The 7514-nt window shown below is 44.5% G+C and overlaps 1 protein-coding gene across 1 annotated transcript in view; it reads right to left on the reverse strand.

Moving 5' to 3' along the window:
* LOC103592449 (BTB/POZ domain-containing protein 9) overlaps positions 1-6452 on the reverse strand; it is a 349068-nt gene extending 342616 nt beyond the window's left edge. The window contains exon 1 of the mRNA XM_008575183.1: positions 6390-6452. The gene's annotated coding sequence lies outside the window, so the exon portion shown is untranslated. The remainder of the gene's footprint in view (positions 1-6389) is intronic.
* Between the last annotated feature and the right edge of the window lie 1062 nt (positions 6453-7514).

Here is a 7514-nt window from a genome sequence, read left to right on the forward strand (position 1 = left end):
AAAAAAAAAAAAAAAAAAAAAAATAAAAAAAAGTAAGAGTTCTGGGCCGGCCTGGTGGCACACTGGATAGTGCGCCGCTTGGGAAGCACGGCGGCGCTCCCGCCCAAGGGTTCGGATCCCACATGCAGACCGGTTCCCGCTCACTGGCTGAGCGAGGCGTGGGAGCGATGCCGAGGGTTGCGGTCCCGTTGCCGGTCCCCGGTCCGGTACGGGGGCAACACTGAGGGTTGCGATCCGTTGCCGGACACGGAAAAAGACAAAAAGACAAAAAAAAAAAAAAAAAAGTAAGAGTTCTGAATTAGCTTGCCATTAGCTTCAAAAAGTACAGTTCCTCTTCTAGAAGACTTTGCACCTATACATAAAGAAGTGGGAAATCTGGATGTTTATGTAAAATCTCCTTTCAGTCAACTAAAAAAATTTTGGGTCAAATATAGCATGTATAGGAAAATCAGCACTGGAGCCTCTAATTGTCCAGCTCCCTTAAGCATGCAGTTTAAGTACCTAGTCTATAATCAATATGTATATAGAACTTATCATATTCTTTGTAAAACTCCAAATATGTTCTTTACCTTCTATCAAATTACAAATTTGATTGCTAAAAAAAAATCTATACACCTCTATACTCTTAACGGCCTCTTGCATACACAAGGCTGAATGAATTTAATTTTATGTCCTCGATGTCTGTTCATATCAATATAATCTTAAGATTATAAAAGTCAGGCATCTTTCCCCTGACAATATACACATGTACATACTCATTCCTCCTAACTAAGGCCAGTCCTAGGTGCCAAGAGCAATTATCATTTCTCCATGCCCAGCACTTCACACAATTTCTGGTACTTAGTATATGCTTACTGAATGTTAGCTGAGAGAATAAATGAGAGAGAACAAGCACCCTAGGAAACATGGTGAGTAGCTAACTTAGTCCTGAAGCTCTAATTAAATTCCTGAAATCTCTTTACAAATGTGTTTATAACTTCTCACAGCTATTGTCTGATTTCCTCACATAGTGGAACTCCCTTATAACTTCCTATCAGAGAACAGGACTAAAATCTGTGCTACAGGCCAAAAGTCGTCAGTATATGACATGTAATACCCAAATTATATTAGTGAATAAGGAATATGTTCTTAGATTCAGATTCCTTTACATCCATGTCTCTGTAATTATACCTTTTCCTGTTTCTTTCCTTTGGGTTTTGCCCATTTCGTCCATCTTATTGTTAACTTCCCAGGAATGGGAAGTATATTATTTGCTTCCCTTAGAAAAACTCCAACGTGTCTAATACAGGACACAGATTGGAATCTTGGCACATATTATTGACAATTATTTTGCAAATCAGATTGTTATTTTTTAAAAAAAAGAGGGTAGAGGGCCTAACACAAAGTCAAATGCACATAGCTACACATCAGCTATTTGAAAGAAATTTTCTGTAGTTATTTTGTGTGTTTAATATTAGAAATACTGTCCTCCCCATGACTAAGCAGAAATATAAGAGGATGAATGAAATCTGTGTGAAGTACATGCAATCATGCACAAGCTCGGTATCAAGCAGCTTCAAAGGTTCATTCAAACATTGCTATGTATTATACTACATTCTGGAGAAGACAAAAATAAGAATGAGATGAGATCTATGGAACTGGAAATCAGACTGGTGGACCTACACAGTCTGGTGGCTATTGAATTCCCTATTCTTCCCTCTCATGGTTCTCCATAAAGCTCCACCTCTTTATTGGTGTCTATGCTTGTTCCTCTTCTTCCACCCACCCTCTAAGTCAGTGGTTCTCTAAGTGTGGTCCCAGAAATAGCAGCATCTGCATTGTCTGGGAACTTGTTCAAAATGCAACTTCTCAAGCCCCAGTCCAAACCTACCAAATCAGAAACTATGGAAGTGGGACCCAGAAATCTGTGTTATACCAAGGCCTCCAGGTATTTCTGATGCACACTCAAGTTTGAATATGGCCATGGTTTGAATGTGTCTGCCAAAGTTCATGTATCAGAAACTTAATCCTTAATGCGTTAAGAGGTGGGACCTTTAAGAGGTAATTAGACCATGGAGGCTCTGCATTCATGTGTGGATTAGTTCTGTTATCCCAGGAATGGATTTCTTATAAAAAGATGAGTTTGCTCTCTCTCTATCTCTCTCTCCTCACTCCCCTCTTTCTCATGTGATGCCTTCTGCCATGTTATGATGCAGCAAGAAGGCCCTCAACAGCTGCCAGCACCTTGATTTTAGATTTCCCAGCCTCCAGAACTGTGAGGAAATAAATTTTGGTTTTTTGTAAATTACACAGTCTTTGGTTTTCTGATATACCAACACAAAATGGACTAAGAACTGATCTAAGTTTAAACACTGACTTAAATGTTGATTTCCAAAAGTTCCATTCACTGTCCTTTCCAGTTCTCACTCTCCATTTTTCTGGTTAGTTGGTACTTCTCTTACTGCCTCTTTATATATTACTGCAGATAATAATACCAACAATTGCCATTTATTAAGCATTTATAAGCTAGGCATTGTGCTAATCACTGTGCACCTTACTTACACTCCACAACAATTCTTTAATTCTGGTTAAGAAGCTGAGGGTTAGAGATGTTAAATAACTTGCCCAAGGGCACCCAATCAATACATGGCCTGACAGACACTTGACCTAAAGTCTTCCTAACTCCAAAGTCCACAAAGTTAACTACTATACTAAAATGTGCCTCTTAGAAGGATGGTATTCCCATAGCCTTAGTCAACCACATTACAATTGTTCCTTACTATCTCATAAATTAGGAAATAGAATTTTCAATTAGCTGGTGGATCTATTTAAACTCTCCATAGGAACCTTAAAATTAACATGCCATTTTTTCTTCTCTCCACTACAAACCTGTTCCTCCTCTTGTATTTTCTAATTTAATGTCACCATAATCAACCAGTTACTCAAGCTAGATATATCATCTTTGACTTCTCCTTCTCCCTCAGCTCCAGCTGGTCATGAAGTTTACAGATTTTAACATCTAAAATGTCTCCACAATCTATTCATTCCCCTGTCTTTCTTCAGGCTACCAACATCTCTCACCTACATTCTAACTAGTCTCACTACCTCTTTACTGCAATCTGCACATGAACTGTCAAATAACTTTCTGACCTGATTAGTTTATCTTCCATGACCCTTCACTGCCAATTCAATTGGGGGTAGGAGGGTAGGAGGGGTGGGGGAGCAGTCCAGACTTTTTAGAATGGAGTGGGAGACCTCACCCTCCTAATTTGACTCCAAAAATACCTTTTCTGTTTCATCACTTCTGCCACGCAAGAAGCTTACAAGAAACAACTTAAGATATTCCCCAAAACACCATTCAGTCTTAATCTTCAGCAACTCTGCTTAATGCTGTCCCCTCTGCCTGGAATGTTCTCTTTCGCTTTCACATGTGGCAAAATTCTACCTCCATGGGCTAAGTTGCACCCTCTTCTCCTCAAAGTTTTCCCTATCAATTTTTTCCGCAGCCAAAGTGATCTGCTCTCCCAGTACTTTATCATTCCAAAAGTGATTAACTTATCACAACATACAATGGTTAGTGGTTTATCTCCTCTGATGAACACTAGTATGTCAGGAGTGTACTGTGTCTTAGTCACCTTTGTCTTCTCAGCACCCAGCAGAGAGGCTAGCCAGAGCCAATACCCAATAAATATTTGCTAAGTTGTTAAATAATGCAACATTTGCTGTTGTAACTTTACATGTCTGGGTTAGCAATTTAACTTCAAGTTTACACACCACTCAAAATAATTTTCACATAACGAAAGGTGTATTAAAAGACCAATGGTTCAACATTCAGCAGCAATGTCTTTAATTATTCTCAAATCTTTGTCAATATTTTTGAGTATCTTTCTTCAGATAGACACCTTTCCCAAATAATATTATTTGTATTTTTTACAGAAGCAACAGTTAACTACAAACCTCACAGGCCACTATAAGAGATAATCTCAAGTAAAACTGTGTCATTGAGTGTGTCTGGATCACTATTTTTGGTACATCATTTCAGTAAATTTCCAAAAGAACATCTCAAGCAAATTAGGCAGATTTTAGAAATTGAGACTTGCACTGTGTATTAGTCTGTTTCTGTTGCTTATAACAAAATACTCAGAACCAGGTGATTTATAAGAAAACAAAATTTATTGCTCACAGTTTCGGAGGCTAGGAAGTCCAAAGTCTAGGGAACACATCTGATAAGGGTCTTGGTGGTGGCAACAGTGATGCAGGGTATCACATTGTGAAATGGTGGAGCAGAGAGAGCAGAGAGACTAACCTTCTCATTCACTCTCCTTTTAAAGCCCTCCAAACCACGTCCCTAACCACGATTATTAATCCATTCACTACCGCATGGTCCTACAATCTAATCACTTCTTCAAGGCCCTACCTTTCAATTACCATAATAGGATTTCCCACCCTCAACAGTTACAGTGGGGATTAAGTTTTGGGGGGACATTCAATCCAAGACACACTGCTGACTACCTGAGATACATGCACATCAGTGAGGCATTTATTACAATTAGTAACTGAAATCAAAACCATATAACAACCTGATCCTGGTTCAACCATAATATCCTTTAATTTTAAGTAAGGATAACACTCAGTCTTGTCTAAGACTCTATACAGGCCCTATCTTGTTATCAGCAGGATGCTGATAAGCCTGCCTTAGTACTTAACACTTTCCCTTCCCAACCTGCTAAGCCAACATTCCCCTATCAGAGACCTTCTGCTCCAGACACTAGACATGTGTCTCCTCAACATATCCCCCAATGACCAAATTCACATTATTTTCTCAGTACATTATTTCTTATCTTTTCTAATTCAAATTTTATACTTCTTTCAAAGACCAGCTCAAGCTGTACCTCTTCCAAAAAGTTCCCTCACTCAGTCTTTTCTAAATTTCTACTGCACTTAAAGTATAGTCCTCATATAGCACTTGTTTACACACTACCTCATTTAGCCTCGTAATTCTTTCATATACATATGCTTTCTTTTCCTAGCTAAACTTTGCTCTTCAAGGAAAAAACTCAGGCCTTCCATGCCATTTGTAATCTCACAATCCTCACACATCTAGCATAATACTGGGCAAAGGGGAGCACGTGTTATTAAGTACTTGAAGGACTGGACTAAATGCTTTCTACACATAGATATGCCACTTATGAACAGTGTGATATACGACAAATATCTATGTGCCTACTCTGTGGTAAGCACTTTTCTAGGTGCTGGAGATATGGTGAGGAAGAAAATAGAGATGATTTTTGTCCTAAAAGTTACTGTAGTCCAGAGAGGAAGAGACCTTGAATTCTGAGTACTCTAAGTGTTACAGAGCAAGGTTCCAAGACGTAACACACTTTACAAATCCTCAGTTTTGAAACTGAATCACCGAAATTTAGAACTGAGTGGATATTATGGAGTTAGTTTCTTGCCCAAACCTCCCAAGGATGGTGACCACAACCACCACATTTCTACCCATGAGGTAGTCCAGCAAACTGAGAGGTCTGGGCTGATGATTTTGCTGCACCTTTACATTCTGACTTCTCTGATCGACATTTTCCAGCTCACACATTGAAAGGAATCTGTATTTTCTGCCCAGTACTACTTCTAGGAAAAACAAAAACTAGTGCTTCCATACTTCCTTGGCCCTAGTAATGACAAAAGAACACACAGTTCTCGGAAATATAACAGCAAATTTGGTCTATAAGGAAGTAGCAACTGAGGATGGATATCAGCCACTTGGCCTCACAATCTGTGGCAACAACGTGATAAAATGCCAAAGAAGCACGTGCACATACATGTGAGGTTGGAAACTCCTGGCAACAGGTTGCCTGCCGCACATCTATGCTGACGCCTCCCCTAGGTCGTGGGTGTGTCTGACGCCGCACACAGGCAATGATTCACAACTCTCTCCATAACAACCGTCTCCTACTCGGAGCCAGGGCAGGGGCCATGAGGGCCCCAGTATCCCAAACTTTCCGAACCCCAACCCCGGGGTCCCCAGTTTCGTTTTCTTTTGGTCTTAGGCAACCTTGTCTCAAGCCGGATGCGAGGCTTCTCGGGGAAACCGGGATGTCCGGATTCGAACTCCTCCGTTTGGGAGCCTGGCAGAGCCACCCCGAAGGCCCCCAGACACCTACTTCCCACTGCACCTTCTAGGACTACAAGTCTTCCCCGGGCCCTCGCTACCGCTTCCCAGAGCTCCCGGGCCCAAGAACTGGCCCTCGTCAGCCCACGTCCCGGCTCCTTCCCCGCCCCCGGAAAAAGCGGCTGAGGGGCGTGGAGCGGCGCGCACGGGTACGGTTGGGGCGCGCATTACCGCGCCCCGGGCCCGCGCAGCAGGTGAGGCCAGGCCCCACCTCCCCTGTGAAGCCCCGGCTACTCACCCCAACGATGTTCCTCTGCGACCTAGCCGCCGGCACAGACGCCTCTTCCGCCTGCTCCGCACCCGCCTCGTAGCCACCGCCCCCTCGGCCGCTGCCGTCGCCGCCGTCCTCGCCGCCGCCGCGGCGCGCGTCCGCTCTCACGCACACCTCCGTGGCCGCGCACGCGCCTCTGCGCGCTGGCGTCACATAGCAACCGAGCGACCGCCGGCAGGCGGGGTCTCCGGGGATAGGGCCCCCGGTTGTCTCAGGCTCGTTCCGCGGCTTTTCTTCATCCGCGTAGCCACCGCCCCCTCGGCCGCTGCCGTCGCCGCCGTCCTCGCCGCCGCCGCGGCGCGCGTCCGCTCTCACGCACACCTCCGTGGCCGCGCACGCGCCTCTGCGCGCTGGCGTCACATAGCAACCGAGCGACCGCCGGCAGGCGGGGTCTCCGGGTATAGGGCCCCCGGTTGTCTCAGGCTCGTTCTGCGGCTTTTCTTCATCCGCCGGACGCTCCGCCTCCCGGAGCAGAGGGCTTCTGGGTGTGGCTTCTGCCGGCACCTGGCTCCGGGTAAGTCTCGTCACCGCACGTCACTATATGCCGTCACCGGTGCAGGTTGCTGCGGATGGAAAGGATCAGGGCGCCTACGGTGGGGAGAGCAGTGGCCTCGTCCAGACTGGCGCGGACCCGGTGGGCAAGTTCTGCGAGGTGCGGGAAGGTTCTCCAAGGAGTGTCGAGGCTGCTGAGTGACACTCGTTAATTTAGCGGCAGGTTGTGGTGGGCCGAAACTTGTATTCGCCTGATTCTCAGTTTCCTCATTCCGCAAATGAGTGTAACAGTACCCGTCCTGCCAGCATTTGGAGAGTTATGAGGCTAAAACGAAATAATGTACGCAAAGGTATAAAGTATAAAGCCCATTCGACTCTAAATTATCTGTCTCATAAGAGAAGACAGTCGAGCAAGAGCAGGGAAGATCGTGGACTTTGGAGTCCTAGAAATCTGGGTGCAAATCTGACCCTGGCTGATGTTGGAGAATCAGTTCTTCTTGGCTCTGAGGCAAGCTGGGGGACCGGGGTGAGAGGGTTGGGGGACACCAACTGGGAAGGACTTAATTGCAAGAAGCTTCATGAATAGAGATAGAACATGTA

Source organism: Galeopterus variegatus, unplaced genomic scaffold, assembly GCF_000696425.1.
Source record: "Galeopterus variegatus unplaced genomic scaffold, G_variegatus-3.0.2 Scaffold1152, whole genome shotgun sequence".
Lineage (NCBI taxonomy): Eukaryota > Metazoa > Chordata > Mammalia > Dermoptera > Cynocephalidae > Galeopterus > Galeopterus variegatus.